General features: G+C 34.4%; 1 protein-coding gene across 14 annotated transcripts in view; it reads right to left on the reverse strand.

Annotated features, from left to right (window-relative positions):
* LOC145689315 (nucleolysin TIAR-like) overlaps positions 1 to 12645 on the reverse strand; it is a 1166854-nt gene that overhangs the window by 301515 nt on the left and 852694 nt on the right. The gene's annotated exons all lie outside the window — the stretch shown is intronic.

The following is a 12645-nucleotide window of genomic DNA, read 5'->3' on the forward strand; positions in this document are numbered from 1 at the left end:
TTTTCGGGTGACCTGTAACATGTTTATACTTGCAACAGCTGTCTGCAGCGGCTTTACTGATTGTGTCGATTGACACCCGCAATATGTTTTCGATGACAAAACGACAGAAATTCACTCTGAAAAAACAAATGACTACACCTGTCCCCCCACTCCCTCTTTCTATGAAATGTATTAGAGGAGAGGACGCGATAGATAGGATACAAGAGAGGGGATAAATTCCACAGCTACATATCGAGACTGAAAGAACTTATTATTCTTTTGTGGCATTTTTCTCTCTATACTATTTCGTTGAAGATTTATGTGTTTACAAAGAATGCAATTCAGGAAATTGGTCGTGTTTGTAACAACAGATTTTGTCAGCAGGACCTCCAATTCTAAGACAACGTTTGCGGAGGTCAATTTCTTTTCTTGTCAGCATTTGAAACACACAGGAAGCTTCGCTTTTGATGTTTGAATCCACTGAATGACAATTCCAGGTCCTGATGATTAATTTGTGTAGGGAATTGAAAAGAGATTCGGATCAGAAACGAGGGGAGAAAAGACAGAAGAAAAGGTATCCGAAGTTAAATCATTTACTTCTTTTTCTTTTTTCCCCAACAAGCTTTTAGATTAATTGTCTCAGGAAAACAAGAGAAAATCCAGGTATCTGAGATTTAATTTACAAATATTATGTTCAACGCGTTATTTTAAAAAAAAAGAAAGAAAAAAACAAAAGAAAGAACTTTCACTTTCAAATGTTTGATGTATTAAAGTATCTTGACTTCATTAATTATCTGCAAGTAGAAAAGCCTCAAGAATTGTCAATTTTATGCTTCAGAAATACAGTGTTATGTTTAGAGTCGAATACAAGAATGGCAATATTTTACATTAAAACAGTAAAAACTTCGTATACGTAAGACTGTCATGTTATTATTCAAGACTAAAGTAAATCTGACGAAGTTTTTGTATCCTAGAGTCATTAAAATAACAAGGGAAGGAGTTTTTCTTTTTAATAACTCATCATTCGAACACGAAATTTCCTTATAATAAAGCGTAATAGTTTAACTCTTGAAGTTACATGAATTGTCTAACTTCATTTATGCAAAAATAAATAAATAAATAAAATAAAAAACACTCTATCTTGTTTAAAGGCCAAACACTGAAAGAATTTGTTGATTGTTTTGCTTTAGGCTTGAGGTTACCAAGACGGCCTACTAATTATGTGAGCTTGGAACTTCAACTTGGAACAGCTGGGGAGTACACGGAATACCATGAAAGATCACCACATAAATCACAATATACATACAGTATTTTGAGAATAATTACAATACAGGACAGTACAAAAGGTTTCAAAAGGTGAGTGAGTTTGATCAAGTATACAAGAATATCACGTCAAATAAATTAGCTTTTCTTTGTTACTTACGTATTAAACGTCTATTTCTAGCGTTAAGGGTACATGGGATACAAACTTCTCTTTAATATGGTATCCAAACTACTCAGACTAGCAAAAATCTGATATTCTAACTACGACGTTACTTGTTCAACCACAACATTTTCCAGAAGTTCTATATTAGAACAAGGATTTATGAGTGGAACTTGAATTCCTCCAGATATATATTTGACCTTTTCACACAGTAAATGACAGGGATATTGCTATACGTGATAAGATTATGGGAATTTATACAACACGTATGATCTGTACAGACATAGCACAAAGAGACACAAAAAGATTAGACAAAATTATGTACAATCGAATACTACGCTATTTCGATCCTCAGTTATAAGAAATGCACACAACTCTTTGGAGTTTTTACATCTTCGTTGAAATTAAGTAGTCTGTAACTTTTTGAAGCATACTACACATACAAATTACACAGAGATCTCTTGCACTTAAAAAAAAAAAAGTAAAACACGCGCAAACTTTATCAATTGCATTAGAAACATGAAAGTATCTCAACTTTTGTTGTTGATTTTTGCTGATTCTCCTTCCATCTTATTTGCACTTCCACTACTTCTTTACAGTCGCTCGAGAGAATTCTACGTTTTATATGTTCATATCCTTATGCTAACATATTAGAAGAAAAAATATTCAAAGAAGACTGTACACAAAATAATTCAACTGTGAAAATAGTTTAATTTTGGAAAACTTCAAACATCAGAAACGACACCAAGTTAGTTAGTCACGAATTCAAGAGAGAGTTACAAAATATCAAGAAGAAATAACTATTTAAATGAAAGCAACTAATTTTTATGATTTTGTATTGACAAGAAGAAGCAAATACAATTTGTTATCTGCTTGGATCGTGGTATTATACATTCCTCAGTGTAACATATTAATTTAAAAACCAAGGTCATTTATTTCCATATATATCGCCAAATTGGTGAAATCCTATGTTCGAATATGCAATTAATCTTTTGTTAGAAACTGATCAATTTAGTATTTTAATATAAGTGTCCAAATGGTTGATCATTAAATCCCATATTACGTACAATCGTGACCTAAAACTCTGATATACATGATAAAAATTATCATTCCTTCATTACTTCGTATTTAAAAGTTTATAGCGCACAGAAATAGGATAAGATTGGAATGGCCCCAAGATTTTCACTTGGACAGTTAACTTATATTACATATTTATAATTTCATGCTCAAATGATACCATATTTTACTAGCAGTGCTCGATTTCTCTGTGAATATTTTCTACTTTGTGACAATTCTTGTGTAACTTTAATTGTCTATCTTAGTTAAGCAATTTTAGTTTCCAATACTGAAGCATCCTCTTCGTTTATGTAAAGCATAATACACAAAAACAAGAATGTTTAGTTCTAACAAAACGAATTTTAAACTGAACATTAAACCATCAGACATCTATTAAATAATCGTATATTTTCGAAATAGAACGATAGAAATTGTTAAGCAAGACAATACAGAGAAGGAAAACAAAACAAAACATTCTTTCAGAGATGGAGGAATGAAACACTTTTCAAGTCACATTCGTGTGTTACTTTCATAACAGCACTAAATTGAACTTGCCACGAACTGTACAAGTATATTGTTTCATACAGTATACCATGTCAAATGTAGTTTCTACGTTATACACACCCCCATTTATATATACGGGGAGAGAAACATCGCTGAACGGTTAATGAATAATGTATCAGGTTCTGTTCCAGCAACTTCTGCTTGGTTAATGCATGCATGCAGACGATCTGTGTTCATGAACAACCACTTACCTCCACAAATTTATAACCGTTTAGAACTAAACTACAGTTTTCAATGCAACGAACATGATTATGAAACAAAGCTACAAAGTACTTGTCGCTTTCTTTACATTTCAAATTTAGCAGCACTATTGTCACGCTTAACGACGATTGGATAGAAGTGGCACACGCTCCGATATTCGACTACTACTACTACACACTTATATACAAACACACAAAGTAATATCCACATCTCCATTAGACGCTGATTTCGTTTGACAAAACTTTGATTTCATTTTTCGGCGGAACTAATACACGCTAATCTACTTGTTTACAATCGATAAATTTAAACTAGAAGGAAAGAGCTATTACATTCTTTCTGTTTAGAATACCTTTAGTCAGAAAAAGTAATCTGACACGTCTCTTTAAACGTTTTCCTCATAGCATATATATTCCGGCTTTTAGTTCGAGTAACAATACTTAATAAAAAATAAACGTACTATTTATTTATTATAAACGAAACGGGTGTAGTGGATCAGTACCAGTGTGTTCACAGGGCAGAAGGTTCGATCCTACGAAATTTGAGGTAGGAACATCGCGTCAGTACGTTTTCTTGGGATTCTCCTACTTCTTTTTACTTCCGCATTTAACCAATTTTTGCACCACCAGGAGTAAGCCCCTGGTGTGTTAAGGCGCTCGGGCCCTAAGTTACCACAACCTTCGGCTACTCATGTCAGTAACTACGTTCACAAAAGGAGACCCTGGCAACTGACCACGTCCTATTGTCGGCGTGGTGACTCGCATCAGTAATTACGGATTCACTTTATATTATATATATATATATATATATATATATATATATATATATATATATATATATATATATATATATATATATATAACCTTCAATGAATGCAATGCTACGAACTTCACCGTTCAAATATGTAATCAACTGTACCTTAATGATCATAAGAAATTTCTCATGAAATATGTTAAATTAATACTCTTTTTCTTCTTTTTTAATGCACTGATATTAAACTGCAATAAAGTAACAATTGCAAAATACGATAAATTATCTTTCGAAAGCTGCCAATTGATCATATATAGGTAACTATGTGGCGCTCTAAACGACCTGCTGTTGTTTCGCAAATAATTAGATGAGTAGATAATGTGAATGTGTCACGCTTGTGGCGCCTTCGCGGCAAGGCAAAAACTACGTGGTTCCATGTGGAGTTAAAAGGGACATGGCCAGGTCAATGCTTAGCCGACCGTATATAAGATATTCCGTTTTTTCTACTTGCTTTTGCCATCTTTCTTTAGTTTGCAGAGATTAAAATATTAAAATCAGAAGCTACGCTATTTACGTAAAATTTAATTAGAGATGCCTAGAATTACAGCAGTGAAGTAATTCAATTTTAACAGTACTATTTTCAGTTAAATATTTGTCTGAAAATAAACGCACATTTCGTATTTAAATCGATATGCTGACAGTATACAGGAACAATAATATATACACATCTGCAATCAATGGTTGAAGGATGACAAGGAAGAAGAAAATATATGTTGTCTATTTGACGTGTGGACAGTCATCCTTTCCTGATATCATCCTAATACTGAGTTCTTGATCTCTCATGCCCGGTTTTCCATTCAACTATAAACTTTTCTACTAACAGTAGTTAATCTATTCTCACTCAACAGTAAATTAAGTAACCAATCAGGTTGTGTATTCCCTTCTCTATCACGGATAAAATGCATCCATTTAAGTTTGCTTCTTTTAAGACGTGCTCTATTCTTCAGTCTGTTCATAACACGCACATCTATTTCCAACATCACACCACAAAGGCCTTTAATTTTCTTGCTTGTTGAAGTGAATGAATTATTATTATTATTATTTTCGGCTCGGGGAATTACGGACGTTGAATGTATGCGAAAGTGTATACAAGTTTCTCAGCTTCTAAGAACACCTACAGTGCATCTATGCAACCCTCATTACTTGTTCGATGAGCAGGCTTACATAACAGCAAAGGATGTGCCCGGGCAATGGACTTTATTATTATTATTATTATTATTATTATTATTATCCAGGTTTCGAATTAAGACCTGGCAACAACGATTGCTTATTTCTTTCACTCAGGGTCTGACTTAAAAAAATCCGTCAACGACAGGTGCTTACTGCCAGTTGTTTTAATATTTTTTACATAACATTGACGGAAGTTGATAATTGAAATTTGCACAAGTAAAAAATCTCAAGAGATGTGTAATATATATTTCAATTTAGGAGAAGAATGTTGTTTGTTTTTGTAGAAATTGATGAGCATTACAATTTAAAATCAAAATGTTTCGAAATAACTTTCTTATTACTTTGAAATAAACGCAAAAACACTACAAATCCATTTTTTCCACTTCGTTAGCAATTTATTTAACGTGAGTTTGAAGGAGTGCTAATCACAAATGAATGGCAGCACGTGGTCAACCAAGTTTCCAATATATTTCGTATGGAACGTCAATATTCAAAATAATTAAATCAAATTCAAGAGAGCAATATTAAGACTTTGCCCCAAAACAAACTGAACATTTAATTAGGGAATAATCCATGCAATCTTCTTGGTATTTTGTTTCTTTCCTTTGTTGAGTGTGTTTCAGTATTACAAATGAGTTTCTGTAAAGTAAAATGAAGTGCTCTCAACAATGAACGAAACTACACAGTTAAAAACTGCACGGATTATTCCCATATTTTTTTGATGATTCTATTTGTTTTGGGGCAGTTTGAATATGGATCTCTTGAATATTGTCGCTCCATACAAAATACATTGGAAAGATAGGGAAAACGTGTAGCCATCTATTGGGGATAGTCGAGCCTTTATACTTAGCTTAAAGATACCATAAAAACAAGGTTTTCTTTGAACATACGACATTATGATCAAATTCTTGAAGAGGCTAAAGTATCAGTAATTTATGAGCTGAAACTGCCATATGAGTAAGAACTCACTATGTCGTCAAAAGCAGGTTTACATTTTTCATATTAATTCGGGTGAACTACAAAGAACTAAGTGGTATAACTATGATAATAATTCTGAAAATTTAATATTCACGATTTTTTTTTTTTTTTTTTTTTGGAAGAGAAGAAAGGAAAGGAAAGGAAAGAAACTGTTAACGTCGTTACTTTGAACCCACGTTCAAGAAGCAACCGACAGTTCGTTAGGTAATAATATAAAAGATTTATTTTTCCCTTAGAGAGAATCAAGCAGGTTAGATGTTAACATCGTCGTCTAATGTATAACAACATTCAATCCCTGTAACTTGATGATCAAGGGCCATTTGCTCTCAAATGTACCGGATATTTAATGGTATAAAACTTAAAAAGCCGTCTTTATTGCATAAAATCTGCCACATCTAACTAGTGCTAGCCTTTGTTGTTGCTCTGTGCTCTCTCTCTCTCTCTTATAAAGAAAGTTATTTCACTCTCCCCTTCCTTCCATTGCACGTATCATATCATTAAATAACAGCACGTAATGACCTTTCCATATTCTTGATACTCTCTTTTATTATAATATATTAATTAACTCTATACCTTAGGAGACTTAACAATTTATTACCACAGAAATAAGTCAGTTACCAGGTCGCTGTTCCAAATAACCGTAAGGATTATTGTTACTAATCACCATCAGATGTATTTTATGTTATCTTCCCTTTTTCCTCTTAATTTACTCAAAGCCTTTTCTCATATAGACATCTCAACAATAAAAAACTAGAGAATCCATGATTATTTCCCATATAAGTGATATACTAGTATATATTTGGTATTTGAATCTTACATGTACTATCCCTAAACTATTCCACGACATTCCGGGGCCATGGTGGCTTAGTGGTTGAGAACACCCCTGGTGAGGGGAGTCCGTAGTCCATGGGTTTTCTCAGGATTCTTCCGTTTACGTCCCACATTTTTATACCACCAATTCGTTCATTCATTTTCATTATTAATCAATTTCATTTAGCCTACACGGCATCTTTACTTCATATACAGTTGATTTTTTTTTGTGCATGAAAGAAACACTAAGTTTAGTCACAAAATATGCATCAATATGAATCATTCTCAAAGAGGTAAACGTTTTTGACTTACGGATATTGAAGTACTTTTTAAAGCTGTCCTGAGGAAAATGATTGGAGAACAGGGATACTATAATTAAATAAGATATTGGAGAATAAAATGCAGATCTCCACATGTCTGAATCACCTAACCAGTGTGTTAAACAGCTATCAGACAAAATTTGTGGTGATTCCTCGCACGAAAATAAGAAAAATTGTCCAATATACTTTTTCCCCACAGACTCATACGAACTTTTTTTCTTATTTGATGTGAGGAATTACCTCTTAAAGTTTGTCGATTAGTTCATTAACACCCTGTGTATGTTAAGTACCCAAAAATTACGTCGGATTTCATGCAGTGGCAGTGTAAATCTCCTTATACCTTTCGTTTCCAGGTGAAAAAGAAAGTAAGGAACGTGTTAATGAGTATTTCCACTTGCAGCCTGTTGGTTGCAGTCCAGTTAAACGCTGACGTCAGTGAGAACTGGTCAAATATGGGAATACCAAACAGAGTTTATGCTTTACGAGAACAAATTGGAAGTAAAAGCTAGTAGAAAAGGGCATTCTGCAGGATGTTGTAAATGAACGGATAGTATAATGGTGATTTAACAAATACGGCTTAGAAAGCAACACAAGTAAAATCCCACACGAACCTTTGTTAAACAACTACCACCACCTTAGCCTGTGCTTGGAAGACTGCTTGGGGTATTGTGTATCGCGAACTGGAGCTGCTTATCAAATGTTCAATGCAAGTATGTACTCGGAGCAATTAGAAAGTGTGCATGAAAAACTGACAAACACGCGGGAAAAGATTGTGAATCGCATAAATATAGTTCTGTTTCAGGATAACGCAAAGTTACATGTTGCTACTTTACTCGTGACACCATTATCCGTCTTGGCTGGAAAACGTTAAAATATCCTTCATATTCATCAGACATTCCACCATCGGATTACAATATTTTTCATTTGTTTGAACAACTCTCTGCGGCTACAACGGTTCTGAACCCAAGACGAGGTCATCCACGAACACGCATCAACTACTATGGTTCAAATTCCGCTGTGGGTTATATAGTAGTCTACCCGATTGGCTGCGTGCTAATGGGAACCATTTCTGATTTTGCATCTACGTATGCTATTACCTTTCTCTTTGTAGAGTAAAAATCTGACGAAACATGTTTGGATACCTGACGTACGATGGACAAAATAGGTCCTTTATACGAGAAACGTGATGCATAGATGCGTAAAGCTTTCGGGGAAAAAGTCTGCGTTTGAACAGATAATTCAAAAATGGATCTAAAGAAGATTAACAATAGTCTTGATTGTATTAATTTCGCAGAGGGTAAGACTCACTGGTGATTCTTTGTATCTGCGGAGACGAACCTTTGGATAGCATAAGCTATAAATACTTGGAAAAACGAGAGAAGATGCAATAATCATTAACTTATAAACTTGAATTTTTAAACTAAAGTAAACTATAAAAGTAATGTCGGTATTTCTTTGAAAACTATACAAGTAATATTAATACCAATATAATGCATATATATTCTAAAACTATTAGTGTTTAATAAGAAAAAAAAGTCCAGCCATGAAAACATACATCAATCAATAGATGCCACTCAGCTCAATAAAATCATGTGGATGAATGAATTCCCCATGGGTAGTTTTCCAGAAAATCCAGATTTTTTTTTCGTAAATATAGAAATTGTACAATAACAAAGCTAACTATTAAGATTAAACTGATACTGAAATATACCTTTACTACTTTTCACTATGACAGTACACATCATAGTAATAAGATATAATCCAAAATAATTAACTTCTACAGTTTAATTTTTATTTAACTATGGCATTGTTCAACGATGGAGTCTGTAAATTGTCAGATCTCATTGAGCCGAACAAAACGACACGCTTGTGACCAAATCCTCAATGTGTCATTTTCAAAAGCACTCACAAAAAGAAGTATATCATTTACTTACTCAATTTATTTATTATGTATGTGAAAGTAAACTATTAAGAAGTAGATTTTAATTACAGTATTAGAGTTTAGTCATTTTCTGCACCAAGGCTATATGAGACATGGATCTACAGTTTAAAGTGGAATTCAAACTATCGTAATTAGTTCCAGTCTTTCGAGACATTTTGAGAATCGAACCCGGGACACCATAAACAAAACCGCGATGCTAGTCACTAGACCAGCTAGAAGGGCAAGATTGTATTTACTTTGTTTTCGTCTAACAGTGGCGCAAGACTATTTGTAAGCTTATCCCTATGTAGAAAAAAAAGGGTTAAAATTTTATTAGAAACAAGGGAACAGTACATAGTTTATATAGACTATAAACATATTCAATACAACTGAAAAAGGTGCTACTACTAAGTAACAAGAATCTCATATGAAATAAAGACGCAATTGAAGGAGTATTCCGTCCCCCTTAGCCTAAAGGGCATAATCGTGGGACATTAAACTGAAGAATTTCGAAGGAGTATCGACGATCTTATCTTCCGAGGAATTTAATTTTTAATACATGGAAGCATAAGAAAGAAATTTCTTCACTGATTTTCATATTACACAAAGGAAAGCAAAAACATGTACCAAACAAACAACATTCAGGTTTTTTAGAAAAAAGTCGCCAGTGTGAAGGTGATGAAAACTTGCTCAGTGTTAATCCTGTCGCGGTTGTCAGTATCTGCACTTGGATTAGCTCGACAAATGTTGACACTAGAGCCTGGAAGCTGGATTACTAGAGAACTCGGGAGACGGAAACTCACTCTCTCACACAGAGTCAAACAGCCTCTCCTCTCCCTCTCAAACCCTCCCATCTATCCCTCACGCAGACAACTCACTAGCCGTTTTGCCTCCCCGATAATCGCCAGCATACATCTTCAACCGCAATGTCACGTTCCAGTAATTGCCTACTCAAAAGCATCTCACATTGAACTACGCATACCCTCAAGCACTAGTTTCAATTGCTATGTACCTGTGATAACTGTCGATTTGCTTCTGCAATTGTTAATGAGATGGTAATAGCATTCTAGTATGCAATCCTTCACCTTTCACACAAATAGCCATGGTGTCTCATCTGTCCAAATGGAACCACTTCCAACTGAACTCACCGACAGATTATTAATTTATTAATGATAAGCAAAGCAATGTGAAACAATTCAAAATAGTTTATTTCTTACGTGTTAAAAACAACATATGAGAACAGCAAATGAGGCTTCTCATAATGCACCCTAACAACATTCCATATATGGAAACCTCTCAACGCAATTGAAGAATATTGGCGGATAGATAATATACACAAATACATCTCGAGAGATTATTTTCTAAAGCTTTGGTACTGAAAAGGAATGTAAATATGTGACGATAAATAAACCTCAGAGACACTAACAATTTTGTTTTATACTACAATTTTCTAAATAACTAAAAATTGGAAACTAATCTTACTTTTTTTTTTTTTTTGTTACTTTCACTTTTTAAAAGACAGTCCTTCGGAGATCATTGCTATTGTCTTTTTTCTTTAAAATCATCAACCAATTCATCTTATGTCGATTTCAATAGAAAAATCAGGTAATATACGCCTTATATGCGATGCACGATGAAACTATACCTCAATACTGACCTCAATATGTTTTATAAATTCACAGATGGTAGCAAATATTAAAGTGACACTTCAGAAAGTCAATTTACATCGAAAAATATTTAAGATAGCGTAAAACAAATCTGAATATCAAATGCAGATATCACATTTAACTACAACAACTAATTGAATTAATTAACACGCGTTTTCACATTTTCTCGCTTTCAACCATGTATACATACATACGTAACACCCACACTGTTGGAAAGCCACCAGTTGGACATCTTTAGCACACAGTTGTAATGAAGTACCAGTACATTTGGAGTTTCCCTTCCTTCGAGAATGAACTACATGAAGAATGGAGAATAAGGAGGAGAACGTGACAAGTAGGGTGTTTGGTAGAAATGTGAACAGGAATGATCGTGCATGTGTGTGAGATGAGAATGTGAGCGCTGTTAGAGAAGAGTACATGCAGTGGCGCCCTTAAAAAATTAAAGGGGAGGGATGAACGAGAGAGAAAACTTGCAGTGACAGTTTGAGGGTGGGAGCGAGACAGTGAAAGCTACTGCATTCATTCAGGCGCTGTCTCTACAGCAACCAGCTGGCTTGCGGGTTGCCTAATTACAGGGGAGAGAAAGAGAGAAGGCGAGTTGGCAAGCAACACCGCCACTCCTAACTCCACCTGTCGAGTTCCCGGGGGAAGCGGGGTGTGTTAATTGCCCTTGCAGAATTACGCCCCTGTTAATTAAATACGGAAGCAACATGTACATGCTGCTCACGCTCCCATACACAGTAACTCATATACGTTACAACTACCCCACAATTGTAATCAATGTTTTTATTAAGTAAAATATTCCCTCCCATCTCATCCCAGTTGAACTTCGCAAGAAATACAAATTAAACAAAAAGCAGACACGCCAGGTTTCTTGAGCACCATGTAATCATTGATTTTAAAGTAATGAGCATTTACACATTCTATGATTTCATTTTAATGCAAACAAATTTGTAGCTAATTAAAAGAAGAAAAAGCTCAATTCCTCCTTCAATTTGTAGCAGAAATTATGAGAAAATTCGAGTACTTACGATGGTACTCATCTTGATATTAGATAATTTATACATGCGAAACAGTGAAAAACTTCCCTATGGTGAGTGAAAATGGGGAAGCCCCCCCCCCCCCAAAATCATAATGCTACCCACATGAGCAACGACCGAATCAGGAACTCTTCACACCGCAAATATGGAATTACCATTGATCCTCAATAGCTCATTAAGCTAATCAAACTCAAACTCGTGGTACATTTGGACCTTTCATTAATTTCGATTCTCAGTTTAATTGTCACAAGGCAGTGCATTTATTTACTTAGTATTTTTGTTTAAATGTAAATGTCACATCTTATTGAAAAAAAAAATAGCTATAAAAGTCAATTTTCATTTCTACAGGTATAACCGGCACAGGAAACATCGAGGGTAACTAAGTCTGCGTACCATAAACGGACATTGTAGGAACCTAAAAATTTCTCAAATACTATAATACCACAAAAACGTATTTCCTGCAATTAATTAATATGTTATTGGCAACTTAGTTTTGACGCCAATCACGTCAAGAAATAACTCTAATATCTGTTAATACATCATTTTACGGCTTCTGTGATTCGTATCATAAATTAGGCACATACCAAGAAAAATATCTCAAAAGACGAAGATTTACTGCTATGCGTGCTTTTATGAGTGTAGATACTCTGGCAAGAATCAAGCAAAAATCTCGAATTCTGCCTCACTATTCTTTGTCATTTTGATTATT

The sequence above is a fragment of the Thermobia domestica genome, chromosome 1, assembly GCF_964235325.1.
Source record: "Thermobia domestica chromosome 1, izTheDome1.hap1.1, whole genome shotgun sequence".
In the NCBI taxonomy this organism is placed as follows: Eukaryota; Metazoa; Arthropoda; class Insecta; order Zygentoma; family Lepismatidae; genus Thermobia; species Thermobia domestica.